The sequence below is a fragment of the Solanum dulcamara genome, chromosome 6 (assembly GCF_947179165.1).
Source record: "Solanum dulcamara chromosome 6, daSolDulc1.2, whole genome shotgun sequence".
NCBI lineage: Eukaryota > Viridiplantae > Streptophyta > Magnoliopsida > Solanales > Solanaceae > Solanum > Solanum dulcamara.
This window is the reverse complement of record NC_077242.1, coordinates 23,916,637-23,926,745: the sequence shown is the minus strand read 5'-3', so window position 1 is coordinate 23,926,745 and position 10,109 is coordinate 23,916,637. Positions and strand designations below refer to the sequence as shown.

Sequence of the window (10,109 nt, the reverse complement as noted above, 5' to 3'; positions counted from 1 at the left end):
TCATATCCTGCTTACATCTAAGACATGCCAAAAGAGAAAAGATAGGCTTTACATACCTATACCAAAAACATACCAAGAGAAGCTTCACACACCTTATCTAAATTATTCCTTATCCTGTTTGCCTCGCCGTCCTTTGAACCTATTCAACATGAAAGTAATATGCATATCAACTACTCTTAGATTTCCAGCATCTTAGGTTACACCTTAGTATTAATGGAATCTATTTCCTTAGTCATTTCCTCGACTAGTTCTTTAGTTTGTTAAGGCGTTAACGAAAATTGGACAGCACCTCCCCTATAATGTGCCCTATCCAAATTTCCAATTAGGTCCCTAAGACCTACAGCGAACCAGTAACAACAACCTGCAGCATATGTTTAAGTAATCCACACCAACAATATACAACATAACCTCCAAACGACTTATTCAAAAATACGATATCACAATAGGGCGTCTAGCCTTTATTTTGTAACGCCTTTAATTATACACAATGAGGGGTCATGTGGCTGCAACCAGCAGCATCCACATCCCTTTTAGAATGCATTTAGTCCCTGCAACAATACATTACACCCCTGCAGCAACAACTCACTCAAAACTATCAAAACGTGAATTCTGGACAGCTTACTATTTTACCTTGTCGCTTCGTTTCAAAGGGGTAATGGAAGGAAACAGCATTTACGTCCTTCATGAAAGTATATAAATGTGTCTTAGGGTCTCATACAATTTCGAATCACCCCTACATCAATTTTTTATAAAAAGATATGCCCAAAACACCAACAGCAATCCGTGTAAGATTTCCAAACCCAAAATCTGGGCAGTACCTCCTCTACCTTTCATCACCCTTTTTCGAGAGGGTAAACGCAAAAATGGATTTGAAAGTCTAAATTAAAGTTATATACCTATGAAATACCTTTCCAAAACATATTAAATCATTCGAAACGAATCTGTACACAAGAAGTTATACCAATATAACTAACAACAGTCCCTTCCAAAAACGGATTTGTTAATTAGTTCTTAACATTTTCTCCTTTAACTTTCTCTTATTTCTTTCCAAGTGTAAACTGCAACCATGGTTCCGTAGGCATCCTATGACACATGTATACACCCCCACATGGTTGAAAAACATTGTAGATAATTAATTCAAGGAGGAAAATAGAAGAACTCACCTTAAACTTTGCCAAAGTCGTAGCTAATCTTTTTCTTGCTTCACGTTTGTTCTCTCTTCTCTTTGGTTTCCTTTTTTCTGAAAATGAATGACTTAAGATTCATTAACATACATTTATGTGCTATTTTGGGGAGGTGACACGTGTCATCCCCATAGAGGGACACGTGTCCACACCTTATTGGGCTAACATAACCATGCAACTAGTTAGGGGCTACCACGTGTGCTTGGTGGGGCCCACCCCCAAGTAGGTGGGTCACCTACTTGACCCCAAGCAAGTGGGTCACCTGCTTGCTTGAGGTGCTTCCACGTGTCGCCTTTCTAGACTGCCATATGTCATCTTCTCCTCTTCTTCGTGGGTTTGTAAGCTCGTCTTATTTTAAGAACTCGTGTAATCCATGCTACGTAAGTTTAGTATGTCCTCAAGTAGATTAGGTATGTAAGACTTCTAAGATAGTAGCTTACGTAGGTAATTCGAGTCCTACGACTCATTTCTTAGCCTCCAACTCATTCCGGATTCCTACGATTCTATTTCCAACCTTCTCTCTCACGGGGTATCACATTCTTCTTTCCTCCGAGTTATTTAATGTGTATGGATAGTAGGGGCCTCGTGGCTACTTTCAAGAAGATTAGTGACATGTTTCAAGGTTCAATAGTGTGGGGTGTAACATCCTTCCCCCCTTTAGAACATTCATTCCCGAATGTTAAACAAAATCTCCCTTAGAACTTTATACAGAGTATTGGGAGGTTATTTGCTGTTGTTATAATACATACTCCCACCTAAGTGATTAATATACAGGTTTTAGGAGTTGGGGTTACCTGTAGACATCGGGAAATAGGTACGAATACTTGTGTTTCCTGTCCTCTTCAATTTCTCAGGTCATCCCCTTTTCTGGTTTTGATTTTGCCACAGTATCTTGAAAGAAGGTACATCTTCAGTCTACAATCTTCTAGTTTGCCGATCTAAGATAGCGATAGGTTTTGCCTCATAGGATTCCATCTCCTGGACCTTATCTATGGAATATACCCTAGGTGGCTCATCAGTACCTTTGCGAAGCATTCTTATCTGATGGACTGGGCGTATAGTTTCCAAGTGAGGTGGTAAGCTCAACTTACCCGCCATATTGTCCATCTTATAAGTAACTTGATACAGTCTAATATATTTTGGGTTAAGTTCCCTTTTCTGCGTGACTCTGTTATGAACATTCAATCATCAATTTGAACTCTGAATGTTGATATCGATTATCTGTACATCATTTCGGCTGACTCTGGGTTGTTAGTCAATAGTTTGCTTAATCCTGTTTGGCCTACCAACTTAGTCTTTTTCCCCAACAGGGGGACTTATACACTTTTCCTTACAACATCTTGTAGGGGGTCATCTAAATGCTGGAATGGTAGCCCTTCTCGTAGGCAAATTCAATAAGTGGTGGGCAATCATCTCAATTACTCTTAAAGCCAACCATATTAGTCCGCAATATATCTTCTAACGTCTGATAGTATGCTCAGTCTATTCAGCAGCTCGAGGGAAAAACTGGGGTACTAAGACCTACCTGTATTCCCGATCTCTTCTTAGACTGATGTCCAAATATTAATCTTAATTGAAGTTCTTCCATCTAAGATATTAGTTGGGGAAACCTCACGGAACCTTACTACCTCCATGTTGTATAAATACACCTAATATTAGCTGCATAGGTGCTCTTGATTGAAAGCAAATAGGCTGATTTATTAGCCTACTCATAATAACCCATATAGAACCCTACTCTTACAGAGTACAAAATAGGTTCAAAACGATGTTAATAATTTGGGAACCGTTAGCCTCGTATAGTCCTTCTCGACTCTTTTCAGAACTTTAACTGGCATTCGATATTTTGGGTCCTTCTTCCCCTGTTTTTCCAATCCTTAGGGTTGGCTACCCCCGCTTGTAATCCTCTAGACCCATTATCTTATGTCATTCTTTATCTTTACAAGATTATGAAAGGGTACAAGAAATATCCCAGTGTTATCTCGTTAGTTCTCATGTCTTACCTTGCCTTTCTCTCTCTTATACTACATTCGATGTTGGGGTAGGTCTTTAGTCCAATCGTGGCCATGTCTTACCTTACCCGTAGTACTAATTCCATCTCGGTAGTTTGGCTTAACCTACTTTCGCATTTCTCGGTAGTTGATTGCAACTTGGGCTCCTTCACTTGGGATAATAGTTGTAGGGACTCCGTAAGGTCCTACCACTCTTTTACTCTATAATTTTACACCTTCTCGGTAGAGTAGGTAACCTTTGATCGAAAGAGAAGGGACTAACATCGTTAATCCACAAGTAACATTCCCTCCAGATTCATCTGGCGCTGGAGTGTGAAATGAGTCTTGTAGTCCTGGTCATATTGTGAAATTTTCGAACTTGGGCATTGCTTCCTGTCATTCGTAAATTACATCAGCTGGTACCCTTACCTTTTGGGTTCTGCGTTTTTGCCCTCAAAGTTAGCTACCAAGTGGTGTCGAAATTCCCTCGCCCACTGTCCCATATAGTCATTCTGTGGTTTTCCTCTCATTAACTAGTACTATGTTGAAGAGCTGTGGCATTTGAATGTGTCGTCAGTTAGCAATTAGCTAATCCTTCTTATTTTTCTTAAGCCCTTGTCACAATTGCTTTAACGTAATGTATAGTATTCCAGGAACATAATCTCATGTTGTTCCTCCGCTGCTAGTTCCGATTCTTCCATCTCGCGTGATCATACCAGCACTAACACATTAAGTTCTATTAGAATTTTGAGGTTAAGAGTGCTGGGGCGAGAGTAATACTGGGATGGGTGACCTCCCTGGGAAGTCTTCGTGTCACGTTTCATTGTAATCCTTGCCATAATGTGTGGGTCACTCAACTCAGCTCCAGATTTACCTTAGCGTTGTCTCGCGAGTCTTTATGTTTTGCCCTGTCCTTTCGTCTGTTATCTTGCATCCAGTATCGGCGTAGACCTTTAGCTCCACTATCCTCTATTCACTTTGTGTTCTCCTCATTTTCTACCACAGGAGGCTTTCTATTCCTTTTTCTGTGGTTATTAATCTATCGCAACATCATTTGCGACTAATGCTATAGTCAATATTTTGGCTTTTGGTCTAGCATGCTGTCATTATCCTTCGTAATGTCTCTTAAGTTGGTTGATATCCTGTCATAGTTACACTCTTTTATTTTTATACACAGCCGCCTTCTAGTATTATGTTGTTCAGGGTCTTGTCACAAACTTCTTAACACTGCCTTATGTAGCATTCTGGCTTCCATTTAATTATTGGCGGCTTCCGGACCTTTCTAACTTGGTTCGGCAAGATATCTTATTGAAGATTAGACGTCCATCTCAGATATATTCCCATATCGATTGCCTTCACCTTACTTTTTCCATTTTCTCATTAACTTCCCCCCTTTAGAGGGTAATCATACTTTCATTTATCTGTACTTTGTTCTACATCTCTATGTCCAATCTCAATTTTTGTCCAATTCCTTTCACCAATCTATTTGATACTGCATCATGTCTTCGTCTATCTGTATATTTTATAACCTGACTATCCGTGTACGGAGCCTTGACTAAATTACAAAGCGACGAGAACCTTTCCATATCTAATGTGATGTCTTGTCTACTAATCGGTACTTGAATAATGTGACCAGGGGACAACTCGTCCAAGGCCACCTTCTACTTTTCCATTTCCAAGAATTACTTAGCGCCTATAGTCGTTCCAATTCCAATTAGGCAGTGCTAGTATTTCGACGATAACTATTAAGGTTTTCTTGAAGTAGTAGTTTTACCCCAACCTATATCCTTTATTCCTTGGGGTGAATGTAGGTTACACCAATTATTCCCTAAGTTTGTCGTCCTCGTCCCTTAAGGGTTCCACTATTTCTGGGGCGACGTTGTGTACACGCGTCATTTTTTTATATCTTAAGCCCCATGCTCTTACTACGTTCTCAACGCATGACTTTAACTTAGTCAACGCGTACTAAGTGCTTCTTACTAGTGGTTTCACTTTATTCCTGCATACTCGTATCACACTGGTCAATTCATACTTACATATTCCCCTTTTAATTCGTATTCGTATTCAGTCCCGGACATCTCCTTGAGATGCTTCCGTTAGGAGTTCTTTTCCCAATTAGACGGTGGAGAACTATAAACTGTTATCATATTATTTTTCAACCATTTTTGAAAGAAATCAGAACCTCTTAAACATCACAGTACTTAGTTTAATACTTGACCCTCCTGGTCTCATTCCGAGTTTATCTTCGAGTTATGAACAACTCGTCAAATTTACAACAGGAGTTGAGGGCTTGGTATTTTTTCCAAAAATAGTGAAACTCATTCGCGGGACATCTTATCATTCACCCTGAGCCCTCTGTTTATATTCCTATAGTACAAATACGGCTAGAAATACCATAGTCTGAACTTTACTACTTAAATAAGCTTTTGTTCCTCCGAAACAAAATTCTTCAAGTGAAAAGGGTGCCCCTTATCAATGACCTGAAGGGTACCTCTTACAGCTTTAGTTAAACACAGTAGGGGTACTTGGTATCAACTTCTCAGACATCTCAAAAATCTATGTTTCATTTCCTTTTCCCCATTCTAGGAAAATTTCAGCAGAGTTTCCTCTACACTTCTTACTATCCCATAACCTGCATGCAGAAAATACCAACAACGCCTCACAGGGCCAACATATATATATATTCATATCCCATCACAGCCACACAAGGCTTTCAATATCATCTTACACCACAGCCACACGGGGCTTTCAATATTAATAATAATATAAAAATACTAGACTTACCTCGTATGTCCAACTTCAAACTGCATCTGTGGCATTTCCTGTCTGCCTTTTTTTCAGGTTTAAACTTTACATTTCAATATTAGTTCAATACCTTACCAAACAGATATCTTCCGTGGCTTTACTTTACTTACCTACATGCTTCGTAACTTTCCACATCGTCAACTACTTCCTTTGGTTGACGTCGTCCTTATGTTAAGATCCAATGTTAGTATAAGGAATTTTCCTATGACTCGGATCTAAAGCATGATGTCAGATGTAGAAGAAAGGTAACATCCTAAATGTCCTGTAGCTTCCTGTTTATAGATGTGGCACGCAACACATCGATAACCAAGACTCTACTAGACACAGTCTGCAGACAATCCAAGGACGAACTGGTCTGATACCACTTCTGTCACAACCTAACCCCGTAGGCCGCGACTAGGGTCCGACCTGGACCCCCCGTACACATATCTATTAGCTGTGGTCACATTGAATCGTAAATAAGATAATATCATGCAATAGAGCCCCACTGGCGATAACATTTTCATAAACCTGTAGCCTTTTTCATTTGTATCACAACATGATAGGGTATGTAAGCCAACAAGGATGCCATAACATAATCACGTATATCATATATCAGGTAGACCCAGCTGAATCAAACTGACATACACAACCCACATATACATATCTGCAGACCTCTAAAAATAATAATGATAACATATGGCGGGACAAGGCCTCTGTCGTACCCCTGAATAAATAAAACGAGGATATACATCTGTGGCTAGTGCCAAAACTAGGCTCTGATACAATAGAGCCTCTTCCAACTAAGATGCATGGAATTCTAAGTTGACGGACTCCCAAAACCTGTATCTGTACCTTCGGGCATGAACGCAGCCCCCAAACAAAGGGGGTCAGTACGACATATGTACTGAGTATGTAAAACATAACATAATACAACTGGAAGCATATCTAAAGTAGAGAAACAGGGGATAAACTATCAAAATTGGAAACCTATACCTATCCTCTGTGAGTCATAAAAGCATGGATGCTCAAATTATACAATATAGCTGGCCCTTTCAGCGATCCGGTGAATCATGTCTGTAGTATCAGTATCAGGCCCCGTGCCATCGTCATCTTATTACAACATATCATTATCATATATATATACATAGGTACCCGACCCTCTAGTAAAGTGCTAGGTGGATAATGCAGTGAGTTGTGCACGATAACAGACCCAGCCCGAGACTCGGTGAAAGAAGTGTTACAGTATACACGAGTAGAGTAGTAAGAAACAAAACATAGTTTAAATCATTATCTGAGACTCAATGAATTCATCAAGTGAACCATCACCTGGGGATCAGGGCAGAAGGTATCTGACGTATACTCCCTAACTATCATTAAGGACTATGTAAAAAGGAGTTTTTAGAAATCTTAGATGTATGCCAATGTGAAATATCTTATAGCAGTTCGAGCATTGATTATCTCAGAGCCTTTCTTTTTTTACAAATAAGAGTTTAGTCGAATCAATTGTTATACAGTCATATAAAAGACTCGAAGATAGCATCTTACTACTTTAAAGTTAAACATTCAAAAGTGAGTGAGGGTCCTGAAGTCATATTCAGAACCTTGGAATGGAATTACCCCCAAAACTCATATCATATCCTGCTTACATCTAAGACATGACAAAAGAGAAAAGATAGGCTTTACATACCTTTACCAAAAACATACCAAGAGAAGCTTCACATACCTTATCTAAATTATTCCTTCTCCTGTTTGCCTCGCCGTCCTTTGAACCTATTCAACATGAAAGTAATATGCATATCAACTACTCTTAGATTTCCAGCATCTTAGGTTACACCTTAGTATTAATGGAATCTATTTCCTTAGTCATTTCCTCGACTAGTTCTTTAGTTTGTTAAGGCGTTAACAAAAATTGGGTAGCATCTCCCCTATAATGTACCCTATCCAAATTTTCAATTAGGTCCCTAAGACCTACAATCAACTAACAACAACAACCTGTAGCATATGTTTAAGTAATCCACACCAACAATATACAACATAACCTCTAAATGACTTATTCAAAAATACGATATCACAATAGGGCGTCTAGCCTTTATTTTGTAATGCCTTTCATTATACGCAATAAGGGTTCGTGTGGATGCAACCAGTAGCATCCACATCCCTTTTAGAATGCATTTAGGCCCTGCAACAATACATTACACCCCTGCAGCAATAACTCACTCAAAACTATCAAAATGTGAATTCTGGACAGCTTACTGTTTTACCTTGTTGCTTCATTTCGAAGGGGTAATGGATGGAAACAGGATTTATGTCCTCATGAAAGTTATATACATGTGTCTTAGGGTCACATACAATTTCGAATCACCCATACATCAATTTTGTACAGAAATATATGCCCAAAACACAAACAATAATCCGTGTAAGATTTCCAAACCCCAAATCTGGGCAGTACCTCCTCTACACTTCATCAACCTTTTTTGAGAAGCTAAAAATAAAACTGGACTTGAAATTCTAAATGAAAGTTATGTACCTATGAAATAAATTTCAAAAACATATTAAATAATACGAAATGAATCTGTACACAAGAAGTTATACCAATATTACTAACAACAGTCCCTTCCAAAAATGAGTTTGTTAATTAGTTCTTAACATTTTCTCCTTCAACTTTCTCTTATTTGTTTCCAAGTGTAAACTGCAACCATGGTTCCGTAGGCATCCTAAGACACATGTATACACCCCCACATGGTTGAAAAACATTGTAGATAATTAATTCAAGGAGGAAAATAGAAGAACTCACCTTAAACTTGGCCAAAGTCGTAGCTAATCCTTTTCTTGCTTCACGTTTGTTCTCTCTTCTCTTTGGTTTCCTTTTTTCTGAAAATGAATGACTTAAGAGTCATTAACATACCTTTATGTGCTATTTTGGGGAGGTGACACATGTCATCCCCATAAGGGGACACGTGTCCATACCTTATTGGGCCAATGTAACCATGCAACTAGTTAGGGGATGCCACGTGTCCTTGGTGGGGCCTACCCCTAAGTAGGTGGGTCAAATACTTGACCCCAAGCAGGTAGGTCACCTGCTTGCGTGAGGTCCTGCCATGTGTCGCCTTCCTAGGCTGCCACGTGTCATCTTCTCCTCTTCTCCGTGGGTTCGTAATCTCATCTTATTTTAAAAACCTGTGTAATGCATGCTACGTAAGCTTGGTATGTCCTCAAGTATCTTAGGTATGTAAGACTTCTAAGATAGTAGCTTACGTAGGTAATTCAATTCCTAAGACTTATTTCTTGGCCTCCAATTCATTCTGGATTCCTATGATTCTTTTTCCAACCTTCCCTCTCATGAGGTATCACATTCTTCTTTCCTTCGAGTTATTTAATGTGTGTGGATAGTAGGGATCTCATGGCTAATTTTAAGAAGATTAGGGACACATTTCAAGGTTCAATAGTGTAGGGTGTAACACTATCATCATTGTTGAGATTCGAATGTCGAATTTTATGGGGTAGCATAGTTCATTTGCACACACAGAATTCTAAACAAATTCCATGAACAATGTTGGGAAGTTTGGACTTGGCCAAAACCAGCTGATACAACTCAGCTGGTGCAGGACACCATTAGTCTTCGCATTCACAGAGACCTTGGCCACATTCTTGATGGCCATGAAAGTTGGCCTCCGCATTAGCGAGATATGGCTGTGTTCGCGATGGCTAAGAATCTTGCCTTGCATGATCGAAGGCCCTTACCCTACATTCGTGAAGGCCAGCAAAGTGAAACTCCACATTCGTAGGCCCGTCTTGACGCTTTCACAATGAAGGCATCCTTTTGGTCTTTATTTAAAAGACCAGAAGCAATAAACTTTTCCTAAAAATATTCAAAGTGTAATATCTCTCTTGTTTTACCTCCAATTTTGGTGATTGAAGGTTTGGTGTATTCGACGAGATTGCGAGAATATGATGGTGTGTTTGTGGATTGATGTGGGACCTTTTTATGGTACATTTACCCCCAAAGGGGCTTCCATATCTCTTTATTTAGCTTTTAATAGAGATTTATTCATGATACTCATTTGGGCTATTTCGAGCCCTGAATCGTGTTCTATTTTGCAGCAAAATTTGTGAAGATAATTAGAATCTCTTGACATAGTCAATTCTGGAA

At 39.2% G+C, this 10,109-nt stretch overlaps 1 pseudogene; it reads left to right on the top strand.

Annotated features, from left to right (window-relative positions):
• The first annotated feature begins 3,874 nt into the window (after window positions 1-3,874).
• LOC129893704 (5S ribosomal RNA) lies at window positions 3,875-3,994 on the top strand (annotated as a pseudogene).
• The last annotated feature ends 6,115 nt before the right edge of the window (window positions 3,995-10,109 follow it).